The following is a 10,350-nucleotide window of genomic DNA, read 5'->3' on the forward strand; positions in this document are numbered from 1 at the left end:
GCTGTAAATACAAAACAAGGCAGCATGAAGAGAAAAAAAAGCAGCACAGTCCTTTATCAGTCCATCACAGCTGAAGCTGCACATGCTGCCAACAGGTATTTATACAAGCAAAGGTCAAGAGGTGTGACACGGGATGCAGCGTCCACCCGTAAACTCCATTTTCTGCCAGCTTCCCAGCACCACACCCCACTGAGAACTGCAGACGCTGCCTGGTCCAAGAGAGGGACGTGCCGAGCCTCCCCGGAGGACAAGTTAGAGGAGGCAGAAAAGTCCCCGCCTAGCTCCAGGGGAAAGGGCCCTTCCTGGCACAGCACCACTAAACTCGGATCACTTCCCAGATTTGAAAATGCCTTGTTAAAGATCCACTGAGCATGAGCTGCTATAGCCGCGGTGCTGCTCTTGGGTATACCTGGAGCTGAAACAGAGAAGGGCAGAAGTGATGCTGCAACTGGTTTCATGTACCGGATTTTAGGTCCACACACAGCACAGCATTAAGAACAAGGCAATGTCTACGTAAAAGCCAAGCTGGGACGTCTCCATGCAACATAAGCAATGACAAAGCAGCACTAATCATCGTGGCAGGCTTTCAGACCAGTTTGGGAGGCAGGAAGAAACATCACTGTCTGCGACCAGGCTTGGCCTCCCACCCACGAAGCAGCAGAGACCCCAAAAGGAAGAGGCACGCGGGAACAGCCTCAGTCGCCACAGAAGAGCGATTTCCCACTCACCCACCAGCTAACTGCTGGCCCAGCAAAGCCGGGGCAGCGTGCCCTGGGGGCCAGGTCACAAATGGGACCAAGAGAACTGCGTTGGCAGCTGCTCTGCTGGTGACCTGTTGGCATCTTCAACTGCAGGCGCTTGGCCTCAGCTTTCCCTTCCATTAAATGGGAGGGTAAGCACCCTCACTCCTGCCTGTGCACCAGGGCAAGTGGACAACGCTGTGCGAGAGCCTGGCAGCGGCACAGGCACCTGGCAAAGGGACATCCACGTGAGCGGAATGCAAGCCATCTTGTAAGCACTCCTGCCACACAGCACTCTGCACCAGAGGCTCCGGAACCATTCACTTCCTCCAATAAACTGGCTTTTTTTCTTTGTACTCACTGAGCATGGACTTTTCAACTTAAAACCCCACAGCAAATGGACTGAGGAAAAAAGTAGTCATAGCCAATGGTCAGATTAAACCGGTAATACTAAAATTGCCAGCTGACTGATATTATAGACTCTCTTATCAGTCACAATCCGGTCCAATCCCGGTGCACACCCTGAAGAGCTGCACCTTGTGCAATAGCTTAGTCATCACCTTCCTTGACAGCTACGCACTTGCAAATAGATTACAAGTCCACTCACATTTTCCTATGAAAACTCTCCCCTCCGCCTTACTACCAGCAGGACGGGAACAGAATGCTGCCAAGCCAAGGAGCAGGCCCCCACTGCGCAGCGGAGGAGATAGCGCTTTTATCTCCTGGACTCAACAACTTCCTTCCTGTGCAGTTGCAGGCAGACAAAAGACACCTTTTCACATCACACACAGGAACAAGATGTACCAAAATTTGTCACATCCCTGAAATGAAATAGCCTGCTTACCATTTTCAGTCCATACAGGAGAACATAAAGCAGAATTAAGCCAGCATTTCTTCTACAAGAAACACTTAGAGAGTGGGATTTAAAAGCAAAAAAATAAGGAGCCCAAAATAACACAGGTTCAGTTTATATTGCTCTGGCAGGTGACACAGCTAAACGAAAGATTATAACACTGCACCAACGTACTTCCCCTCTGCAGGATGAGAGCTGGATTGTTTTTGGAAGCGCCATGAATCACGGGCACAAATATACCAGGCTTTCAAAGCCTTCAACACCCACGTAATTCTGAGCTCAAGCTTTATTTTCCCTGGGTCATTCAACACATGTTCAACGAGCTGGACGCCAGTTAGCTATTCAATTAATACAACATCAACACACCTCTTCTGAGATGGAAAAAGCCCTCCCTGATGCTCAATTAGTCATTCAACTACAACTTGAAGGAAGCCAGGAGTTTTGCTCTATTTCCTCAAGTTTACAGTATAAAAGGGCTTAAAGATGTTTCCTGCAGCAGGGGAGCTGTTAGCAATGTACCGGCTGTTCTGGAGCAGAGCGGTGATTTGCAGGATCGCCTGGCTACGAGCAGATCCAGCCAGGGCAGCGGGATCAGCCAGGAGGGAGGGTGCGCAACGCAAAAGAGCAAAAGTCTGCAAGAAGTGCTGCTTTCCATACTTTACTACCATTGAAAATCCTGCACACCTGAGAGCGACAGCAGCAGGGAGCTATTAATGCTAGCAGAGGACAAGGCTATTTATAACAGGGATTATTAGTGCAAGAAAATCAGTAGCTTCCCCACATTAGTGACCTACAGACACTTTCTCCGAGTTATAATGCAGCACCAGTGATCTACAAGCGAAGATGAGGTTTCATTTAAAAAAAAAAAAAGTGCTATTCTTCTCAATAAGTCTTCGTGGAAAGAAAAAGAGGAAGGAACATCATCTAATTCTTCTTTGGTAACAGGAATTTAGAACTGTGAGTTTTGATAAGCAGGGTAGACACAAAGTGCTAACAAAAACAAAGAACACTGCACAAAACAAGAACTGCATAAAAGTAACCATTTTACTTCTGATTAACTCACAGACCTTACAGTTCCTGTCCTTCTCCTTTCCCTCCCATCCCCCACACATTGCACAGCAAAATTCAAGGCTTGAAGCTCCTGAACTACTTTGCATCATAGAGTTGCAAGGAGACAGTATTCTTTGTGTTAGAAAGCCTCAGAGACGCAGCTTTCCAGAGTATGTGCATACACATAACAGAACCCATGTCTTTTACCGGTTTTCCACAGTATCTAAGAGACCTTAAAAAAAAAAAAAATCACCTTCAGTTAAGTGGGAAGCATTAACAAGGATCATGAGATTTGCATTCTTTAGCACCTCAGATTATTACAGTTTCCACAGCCGTGACTTCCCCTTCCAACTCCCCACCAAGATTCAATTAAATAATGTCCATATTTGAGTGGATTTTGCCATTCTTGTACCAAGACGCTGGAGCACCCAGGCCGACAAGATGGCAAGGCAGCAGAATTTATGCATTCCCAGGAGATCTCCATTTTATTTTGCTGTACGGCTAGCCACTGCAGTAAGTCTGCACTCTGCCCAGTACCTATATTTAGGGTCTAAGTTGACCTGACAGTGCCCCCATAAGCTCATTTATTAAGATTCACTTATTCATTCTAATATAATCTAATTAGACTGCAGCGCTCCTGCAAACGAGCAGTGGCAGCGACCACGAGAGGACGAGTTCAAACACAGGGAACCCAGCCCAGATGCTGCTTTAGTTCTCAAATGGTGGGTGGGGGGGAACCCTTGCAGAGGAATGACAGGAATTGCAGATGCCTGCATACCGTCTCCCTGCTCAGAGCAGCACCTGGATCTGCTCTGCTCTCCCCTCCACCAGCTAAAGACCAGTTCTCCAACTGGGAGAAGCAGAGTCCAGACCAATCTACAGTGCTTATTGATGCGAGGGCTGCTGCTCCCACTCCAAACTCACTGGAAATAACAGCCACCATTAAGCACCAGAGGGGGGCAAAAAAAGCAGGAATGTGAGTTTCTCAGGCAGTGCCCACACCAGCAGATGTGTTCCCAAACCAGAGACCGCAGGAATCAGCCTGAAAAAAGCGCCAACAACTCCGCACTGTATGAAGTTACCTTCAACGCTCCATCCTGGCAAGAACAGGAAAGTTTTCAAAGCTCAGAAGTATCCCCTCTCCCGCAACCAGCTGTAGTTCAGGCATGCAAACAGGAAGAAGCTTTTACATTTCTAAAAACATAAATAAATACTACTTTTATTTTAAAAGGCATCGTGTTTTATTTGCTCGGACATCTTGCATAACGATGAGAGGAGAAACAGATTCCTAAGAGTCATGAGCTGGTAGTTCTCCAATCTATCATCCCCGTAGTTTATGCACAGTCATTAACAAGAAGTGATTTGTCTGGGACAGATTTAGCCCAGCAACTCCCTGTCTCGTTAGCCTAAAACAATCACCCAAGGAATGTCAAAAAGTTTGAGCGCTCAGTGCAGCGAGTAGGCCCCCGAAAAATATTCATTCTTTTAAAAATAGTCCAATCCTGCTGTTTTGTCAACAGGGAGCAGGAAGCTTAAGAGCTAGACACAGATGCAAAAAATTCCCTGTATATTAAAAAGGTTTCGATGGGTAAAGGCAAAAGGTTTTCACCGACAAGGAAATCCAGGGAACATTAAAAAGAGAACAACAGAAGGAGACTTAAAGACTTTGACTTGTTTAACCTGTCAAAACAAGTGTCAAGAGGGGATCCGATTGCTCCTGCGAATTACATCAGGGAGGGAAAAATACCATTTAGAACAAATGGCAAAACTAGAAAAAAAACAAATTAAGAACCAGCCATAAACACCATGAGGATGGAAATTCAGCAATTGCTCCAAGACTTAGAGGAGGCTCTCCGACAGCTCTCCCGCAGAGACGGGGGTGAAGAATAAACCGATCAAGTTTCACCTTAAGAGCAGTTACGTTATGAAAGGCATCCACAGCACGGACGGGTGCTATAAACGGGGACACTAAACTCGATCGGGGGCTCTCTTCCGCTCTCAGGTTCTTATCAGCCTGCTTGCTGCTGCAGCTTTTGGAACAGGGAGTGGGAATGAAGAACTACCCTCTTCCTGGCACTCGGCCTTCCGCTCCTTCCCCAGCCCGCTGGGAGGGCACAGGGGCTATTCGCGCTATTTACTCAGGCACGTAACTGGGGTATGATCAGGGAACTAAACTTGAGAGGTGGGCGTCTTGGCAGCAGCAGGGGAAGGGATTAGGAGCAACCAAGTTCGATGCTTAAAATAAAACACATGTCCTTATGCTTAAGGGTCTTGGCCAAAAGTGTATTTAGTCTATAACCCATCACCTTTGAAATTCATGGGGAATTTCAGTTTCTGAAGGATTTTGTTGACCGTGGGTTTACAGTACAAATGATGAAGCGATGATTAGACACTTTTGAGCCATAACCATCTAATCTCCAACACTAAGAGCAGGTGATGCAAAGGAAAGCTGTTACACATCTAACCGAGTAACACCGCAGTTTTATACAGGCTTGAGCAAGCCTTTCCCTTTTCTTCAAGAGGTTTCAAAAACAAAGTAGTTCTCAGGTGAAGTTATCTCTAATAGGGGTTTTATGACAGCGGTGGATAAAGGATCAAATTAAAAACTGTGTTCTTCATACCCTACTGCTCCTGCTACTTCCAAGAACAGAAAGCATCTTCTTAAGGCTGGCTAGATGAAGGGCAGGGAGTGGAAAAAAAAACTAACAAAAAAGGTATTTGGTAGTAACTCTACCAGAGAATTAGTGCTTCTATCCAAACCCCAACTTTTCCCTGCTGCAGTTATACACAATAGTTATTTTAATCACAGTATGCAGAAAGCAGCATCAGCATATGAGGCAAGAGAAAAAATATGTGGTAAAGCGAGTTGCATAGCCTGTTCACGGACAGAAATTATAGTGCAGTTATAGGGAAGAGGTCCACGAGGCAGAGAAACGCTTCCAGCCCAAACTAAACAAGAGGACATTAGCGATCCTCCGAGAGAACAGGCAAGAACAGTAAGTGGAAGAAGGTGGAACGTGGGAACCGAATCCCCTTTTAGCTTTTGCAGCAATCAGTTCAGACTTTCCTGCGAGGGATTTCTGCCTTGTCATATGTAGAGAGATGTTAAGTAGAACTTGTCAGTTATGTCTACTAAATACCATGTGTGGTGTTGGACAGAGGCGGCAACGGAACACTAAAGAAAAAAAAGAGCATTTTAAAGAGAAAAGGACTACAGCAGAGTTATCAGCTCAGCCCCTCTTCCACAACTCACTTCCACAAAGCAAGAAATAATCCTCAAGTATTTCTAACAGCGATCTCAAACTACACAGCAGAGCATTTGGGGATAAAAATGGTTATCAACCGACAAGCCTAAAGCACGCAGGTGTATGCACATCACTAGAAAGCAGCATTTCGCATTGCCTAACACCAAAAAGATGCTATGCTATGTTATTCTTAATAACCACCTGCTTAATTAAAATATTTCATTTTTGAAATATTGAAATGAGTTGGATACAGAAGATGTCGCTTTGCCACCTGAATTTTCCTCCCCCCCAGTATAGCTCCCCCCTGGCAGCCTGTGTGCTGGAGGAAGGCTGGAGCAAGGGCACAAGCTGCGAGCAGAGGAGAGGCGGGGGGACATTAACACCCCCGGGGTTAACGCCGCCGCACGCAGCCCTGACCGGTACCCCACCAAAGGGCAATTAGAAAAAAAAAAATAAATAAAATCAAATACCCCTGACACAAGTAACCGAACACGAGAAAAAGCAGTATATTTCACCGTGCGTGGTTGCCACATGAATACGAAACGGGCCAGACTATTCCAGCCAGCCAAGCGCAACGCTTCATTAAAGTTTGCGAGGGCCACCCGGGCGCCGCAGCATTCGCTTCACGCCTAACCTTATCCGGGGTGGGGGGAGGGGGGCTGAATTTCCCGTGGGTTTCTTATAAAAATCATATTTCGGGGGGAAATTTTCTATTTTCACCCAGCCCCCTTCGCAGGTTCGTGCCTCCGGCAGCAGGTAACGACGCAGACCCATGGAAGACGACTGATGTACCGTATTTTCTTTTTTCCCGTTTTTACCGGTTAACTCGGCCCCGGGAGGGCGACAGGGGATGTGCTGGGTAGGCACCGATCCCCCGCCGTGCCCAGCCGGGGCGGCGGCGGCCGGAGGCCGGCAGCAGAAGCCACCCCACCGCCCCACAGCCGCGGGTGGGAGCGGCTTCTCCCCCGCTCCCCGGGGACCCCCGCCCTCAGCCCCCCGGGAGGGTCGGCGGGGGCCGCATCCCTGGGCCCGCCCCGCCGCCCACCTGCCGGCGCCGCCCGCCCGCCCGGGGCCCGGCCACAGCGCGGCCTAGGCCCGCCGCCCCTCAGCGGGCAGGCCGCGGGCAGGCCCAGCGCCCCGGCCCGGCCCCGCCGCACCGAGCGCTGCCCGGGCGGGACTCACCGTGAGGCGCGGCGGGCCGGGCCGAGCCGGGCCGGGCCGAGCCGTGCGGGGCGGGGACGGAGCGGGAGCGGCAGCGGTGGCGGCGCGGAGCCGGTGCCTGCGCGGCGCTGGCGGGCAGGAAGGGAGGGAGGGCGGGAGGAGGCGGCACCGCACGTCCGCCGCCGCCGGCCCCCCCCCGCCCGTTAAAGGCGCGACGACGACGCCGTCCCCCGTGGGGATCCCCCTCCGCGGGGTCACCGCCCCACCCCCTGGTCCCACGCACCAGGTCACCCCTGACAGAGCCCACCCGGGCGGGGGGAGCCCGCGGGTGCCCCCCACGCTGGGACAGCCCCAGGAGTGAGGATCGCCCGCCCGGAGCTCCCCGGCGTAAGGAGCCTCCCACTCGGGTCTCCCACGTGTGGGGGTACATCCACTTGTACCCTTCCCATGGGCATGGGGATCGCCCCCCACCGCTCCCCCACGCGAAGATCCCACTCCCGGACCTCCCCCACACGGGGGTCCCCAGAGATCTTCCCTCCCAGACTCCACCCATGGACAAGGATCACCCACCTAGACCTCTCCCACGTGGGGATCCCACTCCCCAGACCTCCCCCATGCAGGGAACCCCAGAGACCTCCCCACCCATGGACAGGGATCACCCACCCAGATCTCTCCCACGCGGACATCCCACTCCCTAGACTCCCCACGTGGGGATCCCCAGAGATCTCCCCACCCAGACCCTGCCCATGGACAGCGACCAGCCACCCACACTTCCCCCACGCAGGGAGCCTCCGACCCAGGCTTCCCACATGGGTGGGTACATCCACCCAGACCCCACCCATGCGTGGGAATCTCCCCACCCCCCAGGACCTTCCCCTACGCAGGCATCCTCAGGGATCTCCCCACCCATGCGTGGATACCACACCCCCCTCAGACCTCCCCCACGCAGGAACCCCACCACCCAGACCTTCCACGCACAGGGATCCCCAACCCACACACAGGGACCCAGACGCGCCCACCCTCCCGAATTAACCCCCTCAGTGCCAGCCAGCTCCCACTGCACCCCTCTCTGCCTCCTTTCCCAGAGCTCTCAGGGCAGGCAGGCGTGGGGATCCCACGGGCCCACAGCACACCCCAATGCCTCCCCAGGGACACAAAGGACACCCCACCATGACCAGAAACAGGGGTGGCCTCTAAATTTCCCTTAATTGCCTTAAAACTGCAGCATGGAGCAGCCCCGCTCACAGCCCACGACATACCAGGGCTCGTTCCATCACGCCCTGACGGTCTGCAGTTGGGTGCAGCTTAACCACGCTTTTTCCAGCTCTGACTTCATCCCTCTGACGTGGATCCTTCCCAAAGCACTCGCGGGGCAGATCTCTTTCACCTTTAACATCGCAACAGCTTGCGCACGAGATCGGCGGCTGATCACGGGTCTGTGGGTACCCACAGGGATGAAAACTGATGCTCTGTTGGATGGTTACTTGGGGACAACAGAAGAGCGCAAGGAACCACCAAGGGCACCCAGCCGGCTCCGTCGCTGGGAGACTCACATTAACTCTCAGCTTCCCAGAGCCCCAAATATTGATGGGGAAAAAGCATTCCCAAATATTGATGGGAAGAATAATTTTCCATCAGAAAATTCATCTTTTTTGGCAGCAGGAACAGTGACGAGGACAGCAGAGCCAGCGGTGGCTGCGGGTCAGTACCAGCGTCCTGAGCCTGGCTGCGGTATCCGCAGCAGCTCGTCGCTCTGCAACGGGGAAGCGCTTGGCAAAAGGGAGGTATCCCAGCCAAGCAGGCGGCTGGGCTCGCCCCGGGGCTTTGCACGCACCCTCCCATCATTTCTTCATACCTCCGGCAAGGAAGAGTCTGGTTTTACTTCCAGGTACTGTTGCTCAGAGCAATTTGTTTATTTGTCCCAAAGCATCTTTGAGAAATCAACTGCTCCACAGCATTCATTATCAAAGAAGGATTTGCATCGAGCTGTGCTAAGGGGTCATGGTCACCCTTGTCGCCAGCCACGTGTGTCACCCAGCTGCAGGCTACCATCATGTTTCCAAACTACCTGGAGCAAACAAAGGCAGCAGCACAAGGCGAATGCTGGCAGCAGCTGTGCCTTGCATGCAAGGCTAAGTGGCCCCAGAGGCAAGGCAAGGCCACGCCGGCAGCGGTGGCATGTTCGGGGATGTGTGGGAGGCAGCCGCTTTGAACGTGGGGCCAGCCATCAGCTGGTGAGGCAGCATTTTGCTGCTTCATCCCAGAGCTTCCCTGGCTCAGCATGTCCCGGCCGGTCACTCGGCTCATGCAGGAGCGCTGCTGAGAGCAGCACATGAGTCAGCCAAAGGCACCATCCGCACCCTGCGCCTGCAAGGTGCAAATTTAAGGCCAAATCCTGCTTATATTAATCACTTAGGTCACTGCAGTGGTCGTGGCGGGGCTCGGCAGCAGGAGATTTTTGCTAACACTTCATTGATTTTTGTCCACAGCAGAGTTTCCAGCTGGCATCAGCACCAAATCACCGTTTCCCAGGAGCGGGAACAGACTTCCCACCACACGGACAGGGGATGGGGGGAGGGTCCTGCCAACAGCAAGAGAAAAGCTGGGGCCAAGAATCGGGGAAGGATGTAGGAGGGACAGGGCTGCCCCTCCTGCTGGGAGCTGAACCGGAATGGAAGAGCAGGGAGTGCAAATCCAGCTGCTACAGCTACAGAAACTTTTACTTTGCCCCGCTTTCCAGGACGTGGAGGCAATTGCCCCGCTGTTTGGTCATGGCTCCCACTGAAGGGGCCTCAGCCGAGAACACACCACTTTCTCCCAGCTCAGAAAAGTCTGGTCCTTCATGTATCTCATACATTTACCTCATCACGACAGTGTAAAGTGTGATATAAGGACCTGAAAATGCTTTTAAATCATGCATTGCATACCGTTGCCCAATACGTAAGGCAATAAACCATCTAGATTATGTGGACTGAGAAACCTCGTGGAAAAACTCACTGCAGAGCTACCGCTGTGCGGATCAGGCAGGCAGGCTAATGATGCTGAATATCCCCGACTGCAGGGAGAAAATAACGCAGAGTCACTGAAATCCCAGTCACATTAGGCAGTCACTCATGGGGAAAAAGAAAAGGGTTTAAAATGCCGCAGGAGCTCCAAGTCATTAGTTTTGTCAGGAATTTTGCTTTCTCAGATCACAGGGAAAAAGCCTTCAGATCTGTGGATTCAGAGAAGGCCCGAGAGAAAGGCAGGCTAAGCGCTTAGCGGGGCTGAAAGTCAGGGAAGCTGATTATTGTTAATTTAG

General features: G+C 51.8%; 1 protein-coding gene across 10 annotated transcripts in view; it reads right to left on the reverse strand.

The window, feature by feature from the left end:
* KTN1 (kinectin 1) overlaps positions 1-7,208 on the reverse strand; it is a 76,627-nt gene extending 69,419 nt beyond the window's left edge. For 7 of the 10 annotated variants that reach the window (XM_064461071.1, XM_064461073.1, XM_064461072.1 and 4 more), the window contains exon 1: positions 7,071-7,208. The gene's annotated coding sequence lies outside the window, so the exon portion shown is untranslated. The remainder of the gene's footprint in view (positions 1-7,070) is intronic. The other 3 variants (XM_064461065.1, XM_064461068.1, XM_064461063.1) reach the window with 1 other exon arrangement.
* Between the last annotated feature and the right edge of the window lie 3,142 nt (positions 7,209-10,350).

The sequence above is a fragment of the Phalacrocorax carbo genome, chromosome 9 (genome assembly GCF_963921805.1).
Source record: "Phalacrocorax carbo chromosome 9, bPhaCar2.1, whole genome shotgun sequence".
NCBI lineage: Eukaryota > Metazoa > Chordata > Aves > Suliformes > Phalacrocoracidae > Phalacrocorax > Phalacrocorax carbo.